This window comes from Amblyomma mixtum, chromosome 10 (genome assembly GCF_055824585.1).
Source record: "Amblyomma mixtum isolate Tamu chromosome 10, ASM5582458v1, whole genome shotgun sequence".
NCBI lineage: Eukaryota > Metazoa > Arthropoda > Arachnida > Ixodida > Ixodidae > Amblyomma > Amblyomma mixtum.
In genome coordinates, this window is record NC_143021.1 from 155,518,313 (window position 1) to 155,534,254 (window position 15,942).

Sequence of the window (15,942 nt, forward strand, 5' to 3'; positions counted from 1 at the left end):
AAGTTTCTGGGTCACGTTGTCAGTCACGATTGCGTCCGTCCTGATCCCGATAAAACAGTGGCCGTCGCTTCCTTCCCGATGCCGTCAGACAAGAACGCCGTGCGGAGATTCCTGGGCCTCTGCGCTTACTACAGACGCTTTGTTCCCAACTTTTCAGATATCGACGCGCCGCTTACTCGCCTCACGAAAGAGTCCGTCCACTTCCAGTGGTCTGATGAAGAGCAGATTGCATTTGACCATCTGAAACGGCGCCTGCAGGCTTCCCTGTACTAGGCCATTTTGATCAGGACGCCGCGACTGAGGTCCACACTGACGCTAGTAACACGGGTCTCAGGGTCGTCTTGATCCAGCATCAGAATGGCGCCGAGCGTGTCATCGCATACGCCAGTCGTGTTCTATCCAAGCCAGAAATCAATTACTCGACCACCGAAAAAGAATTCCTCGCAGTAATTTGGGCGATCACAAAGTTCCGACACTATCTGTACGGACGCCCATCCCAGGTGGTCACAGACCATCACTCCGCGTGGAAGTCGAAACGCCTGTCATATTGACTACACCTTTTTGGTCGGTGCCTTTTTATTTTTTTATTTTTAACATGTATTCACCCGACCAGACGAGATTTCGTCAAACCTTGTATTTCAAGCCATCACTCTCTGTGTTGGTTGACCAATCTAAGGGACCCTGCAGGCCGACTTGCGTGGTGGGCTCTCAGACTGCAAGAATTCGACTTTACGATCGTCTAAAAGTCTGGTCGCCGACACACTGATGCTGACTGCCTGCCCCCGCGCTCCCTTCGAATCTGCGCCTACTGATACGGACGACTTTGACATCTTCCTAGGTACTCTAAGTCCTGTAGATATGGCTGCGCGGCAGCGACTCGACCCCGAACTTCGCGTCGTGATCTCACATTGGGAGGGTCAAGGAGGCGTAGTTCCACGTCCTTTTGTGCGCGTACTGCCTAATTTATGCCTCCGAGACAACTTTGCCGAGAGCCCGAGGTCATGGCTTTTGGTCGTGCCCACTGATCTACGCGACGAAATTATGGAAGCGTCTCATGATGACCCCTCCTCAGGAGATTTGGGGTTCAGTCGAACGCTCGCGCGAATACGGTCGAAGTATTATTGGCCACAACTTGACAAGACAGTTCGCCATTACACAAGAACCTGCCGCGAGTGTCAACGGCGCAAGACCCCTCCGATGAAGCCTACGGGACTCCTTCACCCCATTACGCCACCGCTCAGTCCGTTCCAGCCAATTGGCATGGATCTACTCGGACCTTTTCCTCAGTCGCGATCGGGGAACCGCTGGATCGCAGTTGCGACGAACTACCTTACGAGGTATGCCGAATCACGTGTTCTGCCGTCATCAACGGCTTCGGATGTGGCTAAGTTTTTCGTCGAGTCAGTTGTTCTTCGGCACGGTGCCCCAGAGGTCCTTATCACTGATCGTGGTGCCGCGTTTGTGTCCCAACTTCTTTCCCAGATACTAAGCTGAAGCCATACCGCTCACCGCAAAACTACCGCATGCCACCCGCAAACAAACGGGCTGACCGAGCGCCTTAACAAGACCTTGGCTGACATGCTCTGAATGTATGTAGACATCGAGCACCGAACCTGGGACGAAGTGTTACCTTACGTCACTTTTGCGTATAACACCGCGGTTCAAGAAACTACCGGATTTTCACCAATATGCCTGGAGCACGGCAGGGAAGTCACTACCATGCTCGACGCTATGCTGCCCCACCAGCCAGACGTCTACACTCACGCCGATGCTCAACTCGTCGCCCAACATGCGGAAGAAGCCCGACAGCTGGCCCGCCTTCGCATCCAAGCCCGCCAGCAAGTCGATGCTCGGCAATACAACCAAGGCCATCGGGATGTTCAATTCAATCCTGGTGATCGCGTGTGGGTGTGGACTCCAATTCGACGCCGTGGCCTTAGCGAGAAGCTACTCAAAAGATACTTTGGCCCGTACGAAGTGATTGGCCGTATAGGCGAGTTAAATTACGAAGTGCTGCCGATAGTAACGCGTGCGTCCCGCCGCCCGCCTGCCTCCGAGGTTGTTCACGTCGCTCGCCTCAAACCGTACTGTGACCGCTCGGAGCACGTGGCCTAACTCTTCGCGCCTTACGCGTTTTTCAGCGTTAATTTTGCTTCTCTGCGCATCGGGACGATGCGCCTTTCGGGAGGAGAGCAATGTCATGTGTGTTATTTTCCACTTAACGTCATCTTCAACCAGCGGGGAGCCGATCGCCGGCAAAGAGGAAGAAGCTCGGTGGGAAATCGCTCGTGAGCCCGGCCGCGACCGCTTGAACTGTATCTGGCGCCTGCTCTCCTGTAGTCCTGGTCCTCTAGTGTCCCCACAATCCGCGTCGCTTGAACGACCCGTGACAATATTAGTTAGTTATATGGGGTTTATGGCGCATAAGCGACTATGGCTATCATGCGCCAAACACAAGGTTACATGATGTTATGTTAAGTGTATAGAGGTTACATTATAATAGATTTAAAACATTAGCTTTCTTTAGAAACTTACGAAAAAGCCAAAACTCGACAAGTGTTTGCTCGCCTAAAAGCAATGCAGGATAAAATGGAATGTGTGCATTGTAAAATACCGTAAAATTTTTTCTAAGTTCTTCGCGATGCGAACAAGAAATTAAAATGTGAATTACCGTGAGGTCCTCACCACACATTTCACACACAGGTTTGGCTTTTTTTGTTAATAAGAAGCTATGTGTGATGTGTGTGACCTATGCGTAAACGACATAAAATTACTTCTATAAAACGCTCTTTATGGCGGCTTGATTTCCATTCTTTTAAAATGGGCTTTACAGTATGCAGCATGTTGTTTCCTTCATTTTCCCAGGAAGCTTGCCATTTGGCTCTTAGTTTTCTACGTACTAACTTCATGTAATCCCTAGGAGGCAAATTCACATGTTTTATTTCCATGGTTCTGGCTTGTGCAGCACACATGTCGGCTCTCTTATTGTCCCAACGTGTCCCATTGTACCAACGTGACTGGGAACCCAGCGGAATTTTATAACATGTTTTTGTGCTGTGCCTTTTATATACTGTGTATGATGCTCCCTATCAGTGGCTCCGAGGCATTTTTGGAGTTTAATGCTGTAAGGACGCTCAGTGAATCTGTATAAATGATGCTGTTTTTGATGTTCTCATTTGTTATTCTCTGTACCGCAACACAAATGGCATAACACTCAGCGGTGAACACTGTAGCACATGAGGGCAGTCGTACTGCATTTTTATTTTTTCCTTGTGTTACTGCGCTTCCTACATGAGCATGAGTTTTGAACCCATCAGTATAAAATTCAGTATAATTTCTGTATTTTTGTTGTAGTGCTAGATATTCTTGTATTATATGGTCGTGTGGTGTACAGGTTTTCCTGAGGCGTGTTAGTGTGACGTCACACACAGTGGGGAGAGTGTACCACGGTGGTAGCGCTTCGTGTCTTGGGGCAATAGTTTTTATTTCATTTAGTATGTTCAGAGCTTGACATTTTTCTTCGAAGCGCAAGAGCAACGGCCTAATCGCATGGGGCTTGTTGTTGAAGAGTATTCGGGATGGGCATTTCGTGACAATTGGGTAACAGATGTTTGGGCTGAGAAAGGATTTTGAGGATGTAAGTACAAGTTAGTGCAGTTCTTCGATCTTCTAAGGAAGGTTCATTAGTTTCCACATACAGACTTGCTATTGGGGAAGTTCTGTAAGCACCGGAAGACAACCTTAAACCAGGATTGTGGACAGGATCCAGTCGTTTTATATACGACGGTCTTGCTGAGCCATATACTATGGACCCATAGTCTAACTTACAGCGAAGCAGAGAACGATATATATGTAACAGGGTAGCCTTATCAGGCCCCCAGCGTTTTCTTGATAGTATTTTCAGCACATTGAGGGCCTGGGAAGCTTTTTTTTTTAAGCTGTTTATATGTGGCAAGAAAGTGAGTTTTTTATCGAAAGTTATCCCTAGAAATTCGTGCTCTTGTTTGAACGGTAATGGGGTTTGGTTTAAATATAGTGTGGGGCCGGCCTGTAGGCCTCGTCTCAAAAAGAGAACAGAACCGCTACTGTTTTCTGAGGGGAAAATCTAAATCCGTTTCTATCTGCCCAGGTAGCCAGTTTATTTATTGTTATTTGTATTTGCTGCTCACAGGTAGGCATGCTGGAAGACGTGCATGCTATTTGGAGGTCGTCTACGTAAACTGCGTACATTATGGATTTTGGGATTACTTTTCCTATGGAGTTCATTGTGATGACAAATAAGGTCGTGCTGAGGATGCACCCTTGGGGCACACCAGTTTCTTGGATAAAAGTCTTTGAGAAGGTTGCGCCTAGGCGGACTCTGAACGTTCGATTGGTCAGGAAGTCGCACAAACAGCTCAGCATCCTGCCGCGGATACCTATGTCCGCTAGGTCACGGAGGATACCGAACCTCCACGTGGTATCGTAAGCCTTCTCCAGGTCGAAGAAGACCCCGATGCAGTGTTGGTTGTGGATGAACGCTTCCGGAACTGTGTTCTCAAAGCGTACAAGGTGATCGGTTGTGGAACATGTCTTTTTAAAACCGCACTGGTGTATATCTAAAAGTTGCTGGGACTGAAGTATGAAGGTTAGTCTGATGTTTAGAATGCTTTCGAATGATTTTGCTACGCAGCTAGTGAGTGCTATTGGCCTGTAACTGGTGGGACTAGTTGGTGGTTTGCCAGGTTTTAGGAAGGGTACTATTATTGCTTCTTTCCATGCATGGGGGATTTCTCAACTCATCCATATCTTATTGAAAAATTTTAAGAGAGCCTCTATGGCAGTCTCCGAGAGGTGAGCAAGCATGGCATAATGTATATTGTCTGGGCCTGGTGCTGTCTTTTTACCGGATATTAGTTCTGCGTTTAGTTCCTGCATTGTAATAGGCTGATTGTAGTCTTCATGTATGCATGTTCTGAAGGGAAGTTCTCGTTTTTCTACTATTGTTTTGTGCTTTTGAAAGGAGTGTGTGTAGTTGGATGAGCTTGAAACTGTAGAGAAATGCTCACCCAATATGTTGGCCTGCTGTTCTAATGTTGTTTGAGTACCGGGTGTTGTTAGCATTGGAAATGTGAATGGAGTAAAATTTCCTGTGAATTTCCGCACTTGCTCCCACATTTTCTTTGATGATATTGAGCTGTTTATGGAGGATATGTACTGTTGCCATGATGCCCTTTCTGCGTTGCGTCTAATGTATCGTGCTTTGGCTCTAGCCGTTTTGAAGGTGAGCAAGTTCCCTGCAGTGGGATATCTGCGAAGGTTGCCCCAAGCCTTGTTTTGATGCTTTTTAGCTAATGGACATTCATTTGACCACCAAACTTTGTGTTTTTCGTGCAATTTCAGATGTTTGTGGGATTGCTTCTATTGCTGCAGATGTTAAGCATGCCAAAAATTTCATTTATTTCTTCTATCGTAATGGTTTCGGCATATTCTTTTTCTAGTGTGGCCTTCGTTCTGAAAAGTGCCCAATCGGCGAGCTGAATTTTCCATCGCCGTGGCTTAGTAGGGAGGATGGATGTAGCTGATGTTAGCTTTAAAACGGTAGGTAAGTGATCACTTCCCCGAGGGTCGTCTAAAACATCCCAAATAAAATGATTAAAAACCGATGGTGATGCAAACGCTAAATCTAGGCAGGTCATTTTTCCAGAGCTGGGGCAGCAGTACGTTGCTTTTCCTGTGTTCATTAAACATATGCTATTCGAAAGAATAAAATCCTCGACGAGCTGACCCCTGGAATCAGTATGCTCACTTCTCCAGAATGAGGAGTGTGCGTTAAAATCCCCAATTATGACATATGGCTCAGGCAACTGTCCCAAAAATTTTTCTAGGTCATGCATGGTAATTGTGTTGTGTGGTGGTATGTACACAGAACATATTGTTATTGTTTTATGGCTAATGATGTTTACTGCGACCGCTTCTAAATTCGTCTTTAATGGTACCTCTCTTGCAGGGACATCGCTTTGCGTAATGATAGCGACGCCTCCTGAGAGTCGGCTAGCTTGTACTCGGTCTTTCCGGAAAATATTATATTTTTTGAAGATGTTTGTGCTGTGGCCCAAGGTTCGTTTCTTGCAGGCACACAGCTGTAGGTGCCATTGTTTTGAGCATATCGGGTATGTCTGTCTAGTTTCTGTGTAGACCTCTACAGTTCCACTGTATTTGATACGCCATTGTGATAAGTTGGGGATTGGGGAAAGTTACTTATTTTCAGGAGCAGTGATTCGTGGTTTCCCTTTTTTCTCTAGGGAGTCTCGCCGCCGCTGCAGCGGTGGCGAACCAGGAGTTGTATCTATCGCCACTTTCGTGGCGCCGGATTTCCGCGGAGAATCCGCGGATGCGTGTGTTTTAGATGTCAGCGGACTTTCGCTGACATCCATCTTCTCCACGGTGGACGTGGAGGATGCTTCTTGGTTGCGTTGGCCCGTGGCCTTCGCATTCGTCTTTTTTTCTGGCACCGCTGAACAAGGCCCTGCTCCAGCGGCAGAGTCTCTTGAGCCAGCAGTTGCCTTCTTAGAGGGGTGGGGCGGCAGGTCCAGTTCAGCAGAGCTGTTCTGGGTGTCTGTCGCCGAGGATGCCGCTGCTGAAAGTGTGGCGTGAGGGCCCCCTGCGAGGATCGCGTGGTCTTCTCGCGAAATTTTCAGCCCTGTGAACTGTACCACCGACTTCTGTGGTGGGGACTTGGGTGTCGACACCAGGTACACCGTATCGACCTGTGTGCCCACAGAAACTGAAGGCGGCGGTGGTCCCCGCGTCACCACTTCAGAGTATGTCCCTTTCTGTTGGAAAGAGACGCGTTTTTTTGCCTCTAGGTAGGACAGGATTTCTGTGGTCTTCAAAGTTATAATTTGTTTTTCTGTTTTCCAGACTGGGCACGACCTGGAGTACGCGCCATGTGCGCCATTGCAGTTGATGCATTCCGGTGTGCGTTCGCATCTTTCCTCTGTATGTGCGTCTTCTGCGCATGTGACACAAGCGGGTTTACCTCGGCAAGCCAACATGCTGTGTCCAAAGCGATGGCACTTGAAACATCGTCTCGGATTCGGTATGTATGGGCGGACTTTACAATGGAGGTATGCGGCGTGGATGGAATCAGGCAGAGTTGTGCTATTGAAAGTGAGGACAATGTGTTTTGTCTTGATTTCAGCATTGTTTCTCCGGATGGTTATTCGTCGGGCTGCTATTACTCCTTGCTCAGATAGTTCTTCCATTTCCGCATCGGTACTCTGCAGGAGTTCATGTTCGGATATGACGCCCTTTGAGTGGTTGAGGTTGCGGTGCGGGGTTACCTGTACACTCAATTCTCCGAGATTCTGTAATGACATCAGTTTAGTGCTCTGTTCTTTTGTGTTAATTTCTACAAGGAGATCTCCGGTTCGCTGCTTTTTTGCTTTGTAATCTTTGCCTACACACCTTTTTAGGGTGTTGGCGATCACAAATGCAGACAAGTTGGTTACAGGTTCATCTGTATTTGAGTGAATCATGAAAAACTTTGGAAACGTTTCTTGTTTCTGTGGCATCAATTTTTTTGCATCGGTGCGACCCCTTTTTGGGGGCCGATCAGATTTTTTTGCAAATTTTTCCATACAGCATGTACTGGCTAAGGGTTCCTCATACTTTGTCGCCTCTGATTCACCCTTATACACAGAGGAATGTCCCGGGACTCCCCGCCTGGTAGACAAACGAGGAGCCCATCGGCCAAGGATTGACCACTTCCTCGACCGCCACCGTTCACGGTTTCTTACCTCCACCTTTCAACCTATCGCCACGGTACGGATGACAGCTTCGGTATGGGGGCTAAGGGTCCGTGGTGGCGCCAAGCACCAACACCTCGTTTGAAAAGGGGCCCTTGCTGGGTGACAATATTAGTCAAATAATCTAAATTCTCTTATGTATTTTTGCAGGCCCTATAGGAAAGAACTTGCTCTGCCCACGAAAAAAAAACACTCCCAGAATCATTTGCATTTTCTGTGGTTTAGACCCGAAGTCTACAACAGATTACAATGGTGTAGTTCCCTGGCCCGCTGCTGACAGTTTTAGCGGTAAAAACTGTATAGCATTAGGCGCTGTCACGGCCTACATGTTGAAAAAGAAGCTATGCGACACACAAATCTGGCTATAGAAATGCTACAGCCAGAAGCCATGCAGCCCCAACATATTGAGCATGCATCCACAGAACGAAGAATTTCCTCGTGTTTATATGCTCCAGCTATAGAAATGCTACAGGCAGAAGCGATGCAGCACCAACATATTGAGCATGCATCCACAGAACGAAGAATTTCCTCGTGTTTATATGCTCCAGGTCCAAGATTCCTTTTGGAGCGAGTGGCTTCCACTCGTCAAGCAATATTGCATTCAAACGTGAACCTGATTACACAAACAAGAAATGAAAATGAACGGACTACGTTGAAGATATCTTCTATCAGAAAAAAAACTGAAAGGTCCACTGTGCTATCTTTGTAGAGAACTATGCAAGCATCATGGGTCGTGATTGAAGCAGATGTCCTTGATATCAACCGAACGGGATATCCACCGGTCATCATGCGGGCTTTAGTCAAGTCGCTTGTTGTCAAGCGGCTTTTATCCGCAGTCTCCCCCATCATTGATGGAAATAAACAAGCTAAGATTATTATAACACGACGGGACATCTATAACAAGAACTTATTACGGACATCCCTCACAAGTATTAAAAAGTGTTTGGATATTTGGCTCCGATTCTGATATCCATGGGACGTGGTGTTTTCCCTAAGTTGAAAGTGCAGTACCATCCTGCTTTGTTTGCTCCCGCTCTTTTGCCTCCGCAAGGCGCATGCAGCAGCGTGAGATGGAATGTTGCTGACAGTCGGAGACATTAACGCGCCCCATGCAGAATGGGGCTACCCAACTAGCAGTAGAAAGGTAACTGAAATCTGGGAGACTGCTCAGGCGCAAGCGCACGCCTCACTTATCGACCGTGAAAAACCTACGCGGATTGGTAACAGTGCAACCCAAGGACACGTGCCCCGACCTTGCCTTTACAAAAAATATCCCCGATGTGACATGGGAGAATCTCATCGTCACCACAGGAAGCGACCACTATGTGCGGTGTACCACTTTCCAAGCAACGCACTGCAGAATGCGTAACCGGGAAGTGAAGCACGAGAATTGGGACGCCTTAAGATATGTTCGCTCGCAAAGACCGACGGAGGGGCTAGTAGATCTACGACAGTGGACGGAGTGTCTGCTTCAAGACGCCGCCAACACCTCGAAAACTGTGACGCAGGAGGAAAACGGTCCCCTTCCAGACGCTAAGCTAGCACACATGATGGAAGCACAACGCAGTATACACGCTCGATGGCGCAAAAATAAGCCTAACCGGCGCTTAAAAACTCGACTAACCCGACTCGAAAAGGATATCGAGGCATACACGTGAGAGCTTAGCCGAGAGCAGTGGCATCAGACATGCGACCGCCTTAATGGGCAACTAGGCAATAAGAACACATGGTTTCTGCTCAAGCATTTACTCTGATGCTACGAAAACTAAGACGGAATCTCAAAAGACCCCACAGAGGATCGCGCAAGCTTGCCAGGGCAGCCATGAAGTGCTCATGAACACATTAAAAAATCAGCAAGTAAACGCCTCCCAGGATATATCCATGTTAGATGGGTGTTCAGGGTCGGATAATCATATTACGGAGTGTCTAGCGTTCCGCCCAGACGGAACATTTGCTGCTGCTGCAGTTCCGTCCAGACGCAATATTTACTGCAGCTAGAGTTCCGTCCATACAATAGACAGTTTTAGTTTCGCGTACGTAGAAGCTTCACGTAAGTAGCGAGCTTACGGGTCACCAGTGCGCATGCGCAGAACGTGAAGTGTCTGCGTAGGTTGCACGGACGTACGTGCATAAGATTCGGATCTTCTGCGTTGCGGTCTTCACGTTGCTTGCGTACGTGGCGTTGGCAAGATGGCCGCGCCCTGCCCTCCCGCTTCACAACGATAACAGCTTCGTCGCTAACCCCTCGACGTGATATCGTGCTGTAAACTGCCGTATTTGCCTTCAGTTGGTCTATTCTTCCTATTGCATGACGTTTTAGGTGAGAACTAGCTTTTGTTTTTCAGGTAGAAACCCGTTTTAGCAGCTCCTAAATCTGGCGGAGAAGCGTTTGTGGTCGTCATAGCAACGAGTGTGCCGACGGTCTCGCTAGACCACGCGAAGCTTGAAGTCTCGCGGGATATCGCGAAACCCTCGGCACAGTCAGCGGGAAAAGCAAAACGGTGCACGTTTTGGCTCCATACGCACACGTCGTCAACATGAGTGGGACACCAGTGCGCCTTCACTTCTCGAAAAGCGATGATTTAAATATGCTGCGGAACGTGAAGGAATGCAATCCTTTTGAAGATAACATGCAAGATACAGTTGGGTGGAATGATATCGCTCAAAGTTTGTCAGAAGAAAGGGGGAAAGTATTTAGCGCCCGCACTGTGGTTTGGCCTGGCTCCGCTCCCAGCAGCTCGACTAAACAAAATTAGTTTTCTTTCTTTACCTGTACTAGAAGGCGCGGCACAACATGCTAGCGCATTTTTTAGGTTCTATGGCAGATCTACACAGTTTGCATCCCGCACAGTACGTGTAGGTAACACTGTACGAAGCAATACGAGCGTACGCTACGTAAACTGCTCACCACATGTACGTGCGTGAAGGTTCTACGTACGTAAAACTAAAACTGTCTGATGTCCGTACTGTGCATACAATAAAAAACGGGTGATTTCTACCCACATAAAGCATCTCTTTGCCTCTGGAATAACCAGTTGACCAAGCTGTATCCAGATGTTCTGTCTACACATGTATACGGCACCAAAATATCCGTCCGTGCACTGCGTTTAGTTACATCCTCGAAGGTACAATTTCCGTGCATGCATGCAGGATGTGGAAAATGACACTGTTAGAAGCAGAGCGCAGAAACTTTTCGCGAAGTGATGTGAAGCCCTGCCGCTATTTGTGCTGCAAGATGACGTAGCACGAAAAAGACTAAGACGTACACAAACGGTCAACAAGCATTATGTAAGCGCACCAACAAGCCCAAGCCAAAACTCGTTCTATTGCCATTTCTCACTGACTGCTTGGAAATTAAAATGAAGCAGCAGAATATCCTGTCACACATTAGGCGGAACCGGATTACCACTTTTTATGCGAAGCATATTACTAGAGCTACACTACAGCCCGTCGAGCGCGGCGGTAGAGCTACCATTGACCTTTAGCGTGACTACGTGACACCACGTGACAACATGACGTCACAGCAGAGGAGAGATGGGCTGCCGGCTCGCGCGGTCGGCCGCGGTGGTGGAGGCTCCACATCAGAGGCGCTACAGCTGACCACGTGACGCTACAGCAGCGGTATAAAGCTGAGCTTGCCTCGCTCTCCGGGCACTTACGAGGCGGCCAGGTGTTGGGATGCCGCCTAGAAGCAGGGCTAATTTGAACGAGAAGCGAAAGCTTCAGCGTGCCACAGAGACCGATGAAGAGCGGGATGAACGTCTGGCTAAGCGGCGTGCTCAATATGCGGCTCGGCGACAACGTTCTACAACAACTGAAGAACCAAGCGAGGAACTTTACCAAGCCTAGCCATCAATATGCTTCGCATCTGACTAGGCTTAACCTTAGCTAAGCCTCAGCCATTTTTTTTAAATGGACATGCAAAAGTCTTCAAACAAACTGGTTTCCCAATCCCTAACGCCAGCTTTAATTCCGTCTTGACATAACTCTTGTGGCAGATAATGCTCGACGGAATTGTGTGGTGTCAGGTGCTGTTCCGTCTGGACGGAACCCCATCGGTACATGCAGTTCCGTCTGGACGGAACTTTAGCACAATTTGTAGTTCCGTCTAGAGAGAACTCTAGCACAAATTGTAGTTCCGTCCGGACGGAACTCTAGCGCAAATTGTAGTTCCGTCTGGACGGAACTCTAGCCACAGCCATCATATTAACACCACCTCAGCAGGCGGGGACGATCGCATTACCAATAAGATGTTGCGCAACGTAGAGGACAAATCAGTAAAGGTGGTGGTTTGTGGTTTATGGGGTTTTACGTCCCAAAGCGACTAAGGCTATGAAAGACGCCGTAGTGGAGGGCTCCGGAAATTTCGACCACCTGGGGTTCTTTAACGTGCACTGACATCGCACAGTACACGGGCCTCTAGAATTTCTCCTCCAAAGAAATTCTAGCCGCCGCGGCCGGGATCGAACCCGCGTCTTTTGGGTCAGCAGCCGAGCACCATAACCACTGAGCCACAGCGGCGGCGCAAAGTCGGAGTAAATACAAAGAGAAATGCAACGTAGCAGGTTCAATTAAAAGCGGAAACTGCGCCGCGAAACTCGCGGGCGCGCAGGGCTGTGGCCTGTGACCGCGGCGGGGCAGGGCTGTGACCGCGGCGGCTTAAATCAGTAAAGGACCTTACGGACCTCTTCAACAGATGTTGGACAGAAGGCAGCACCCCCAACGAGTGGAAGCACGCTAAAATCATTTTAATTCCAAAACCGGGAAAAAGACTCGGGATTGGGAACCTCTGCCCAATTTCGCTAACGTCATGTCTAGGAAAGGTAATGGAGCGTATTGTCTTAAACAGGCTCCAAATGCACGCCGACGCAGAAGACACGTTTCCCCCGTCCGTGATTGGGTTTCGAGCAGGCCTGCGGACTCAGGATATCATGTGGCAGCCACAACAAGACATTCTAGATCTAAATCGCATAAGAGCCACGCGTATCATCCTGGGACTCGATGTGAGTAAGGCCTTTGACAATGCCACACGCTTCCATCCTCTCACCTGTCGCTGATGAAGGTAGGAAAACGGACGTACAATTACATCGCCACCTTTCTCAACCAGCGCGCGGCTACGCTGCATTTCGGGAAAAAAAAATGGCTGTGGCTTAGCTTGGTTAAGCCCGGTAATTGCGAAAGCAATATCCGTAGCTACGCCATGGTTCAGCTGGTAGTGTAACTGGTGGTGGTGCTTGTGGTTAGACTTGTGGTGATGCATCGGTTATACAATCCAATCCAATCCATTGAAATCCAATCCAATATGATAATATGGTAGCTACCGGCCTCGCTACGCGACGGGCTGAAAGTGCAACTAGTATCCAAACCAATGCAATCCAATCCAATCCAATATGTTCATTTGGTAGCTACCGGCCTCGCTACGCGACGGGCTGAAAGTGCAAGTAGTATTGCTTTCGCAATAATAGCTGTAGCTACGCCATGGTTCAGCTGGTAGTGTAGCTGGTGGTGGTGCTTGTGGCTAGACTTGCGGTGATGCATCGGTTATACAATCCAATCCAATATGATAATATGGTAGCTACCGGCCTCGCTACGCGACGGGCTGAAAGTGGAACTAGTATCCAATCCAATATGCTAATTTGGTAGCTACCGGCCTCGCTACGCGACGGGCTGAAAGTGCAAGTAGTATTGCTGTCGCAATAAAAGTAACAACAAAATTACACTCGACACCAGAGGAACTCCGCACAGCGCTGTACTTTCACCGTTTCTCTTCAACCTTACTATGAGTGGCATCCCGCGTCTGTTAGATGCTATCCCACATATACATCATTCTAAACGCACCGACAACACCGTATGGACCAACTCCAGATCCAATGGAGAGATTGCAGAGTCATTACAACGATCTATCGACACGGTACACTCTTTCCTGCAGGGCAACGGCCTTGCGTGTTCACCGGCTAAACCCGAACTCTTCGTTATCAAGAAGAAACAAGCCTCACAGGCAGGACCCGACACTCGGGAACCCATCGAGTTGCCCATTGAGAACCATCCAACACCTCCGGTAGCCACGGTCAGGGTTCTTCCTATGTTTATTAAGAAGAATACTCTCAACACGTAAGCGATCCGCCATCTACGCGTCACGGCGCACCACATACGCGGGCTGGTGAGGCGCATTGCCATCTGTCGCAGGGGCATGAGAAAAGCCTACCTATGCAGGATCATGCAACCATTCATGATAAGTCGAATCACGTACGCCTGTCCGTACTATCATCTGCATTGCAGGGACGAAGACACACTTAATAGCATCATTATAACAGCGTACCAAGTGGGCCTTGGCCTGCCGGCATACGCCATCTCAGATCAACTGCTGTAGTTGGGAATTTTTAACACGCTCGCTGAGCTAATAGAAGCCCATAAGACGGCACAAGTGAGCCGATTGTCGCGCACTGCTGCAGAAGCGTAATTATTGACACCTCCACATCTACCCTGCTAAGGAGGTATATGCAACATCACATTTATCAGCCGACATTACCAGTAGACTAGTTGTTAAACCACTAGGGAAGAACATGCTGCCAGACAAACACGGCGCCCGCAGGAAAGCAAGGGCGCAGGATCTTGTGAAACAGTACGAGAAGGAACCACGAACAGTGTCGTGGACGCAGCTCAACACATCAAAGGCGGATCATACGTGGCATGTATGACCACTTCAACGTCAGCCCCCGTTATCGCCACAACCTTTCACGCTGGCTCTGTACGCGAGACAGAGGAAGTAGCTCTCGCACTGGCCGTCGCGGATCCCCGCACCAAAACTATTCTAAGCGACTAAGGGCGCCTTTCAAAATTTCGCCAAAAACTGCGATGCGAATTCTGCGCAACCGGGCTCTAAATCACAACATCAATCCCGTATGGGTTTCGGCTCACGCAGGTAACTCTTGAAACGAGGGGTCGACCGTCTAGTCCAAGGTTTAACCAACCGCCGAGGCGCCTCGCTCGTATGCGGAGGTTACAGACTCTTATCACGAGCAAAGATGCACGTATCACGCCCCTCACCTCCACCAGGACAGTGCGCAAGCCACGACATTCAGATGATGTCTACCGATGATGTCTAGTCACAAACGGTGAATACGACCCTGCATGCCCGCACTGCGGTGACGCGACGCACTCCACCCAAGAGATTTTATTGGAATGCGCTAGCAAACCCCCTCTGGCGACACTTCTGCCAGCTTCCTTAGCGGAGGAATGGGGCAGGTTCTCGGTCAGTTCAAGAAAAACAACCCCAGTAGCCCTCATCACGCGAGGTCAAGAGGTCACCCTGTACTCGCCTCAGCTCTAACTAATCCCTTCCCTTTTGTGGCAGTAAAGTTGTAACCCCCACCACCATGTCTTCGCTTCATTTGTGCTGCGAATTTTTCTACACTAATTAAGGTGATAAAGGTGCAGAAAATGTGAAAGGGCCAAGCTTTCCCACAGAAAGATGGCCCCGGGGGTCGGGAAATAACCCGTCATTGCGTCCCTCCTACTTCAGCTTGCCATTCGCTCTAAGAAGTCATCTTTCACGCGCAGGGGCTCACTGAGCTTGCGTGAAGGTGGCTTAAAGTAATCTCCAGCGACAACTGAAAATTCAAGCTAGCTACGGCAAACACGACAGTAACTTTGCGCAAGATTGACTGCCGCGGTCTGATAGGACGTCATCGTGAGTTCCAAAAGGAAAAGTTATACGTACAGTCACCCACAGACTGAACACTAATGAAGAAATGCGTGGCCCGGACTGCCGTCAGCGCCCCAGAACGATAGTCATCGGTGCGGGATAATGCTCTCTATGTTTATGGTGGCTGACGTCAGCTGGTGCGCAGCTCGCTTTGACAGATTTTTCGATTCTGTCCGATCGCTGCGTGGACAGCGCGTTCGTCACGGGGGCGTTTCTGCCGTTTTTTGCTCGCCGACGCTGCCTCCACGGCCCCGCAACGCTCTTTGCAGTTTTCTTTTCGCGGGTACCAAAAATGCGCGCTAAGCTGCCGCGGTTCGCCGTAAACATACCGTAAACCGCTACCGTAAACATACCAAGAGCATTATCTCGCACCCGATTACTATCACCTCGTGCCGCTGACATCAGACCAGGGCATGCGTTCCGTCACTCGCGTTAAGTCTGTGGGCG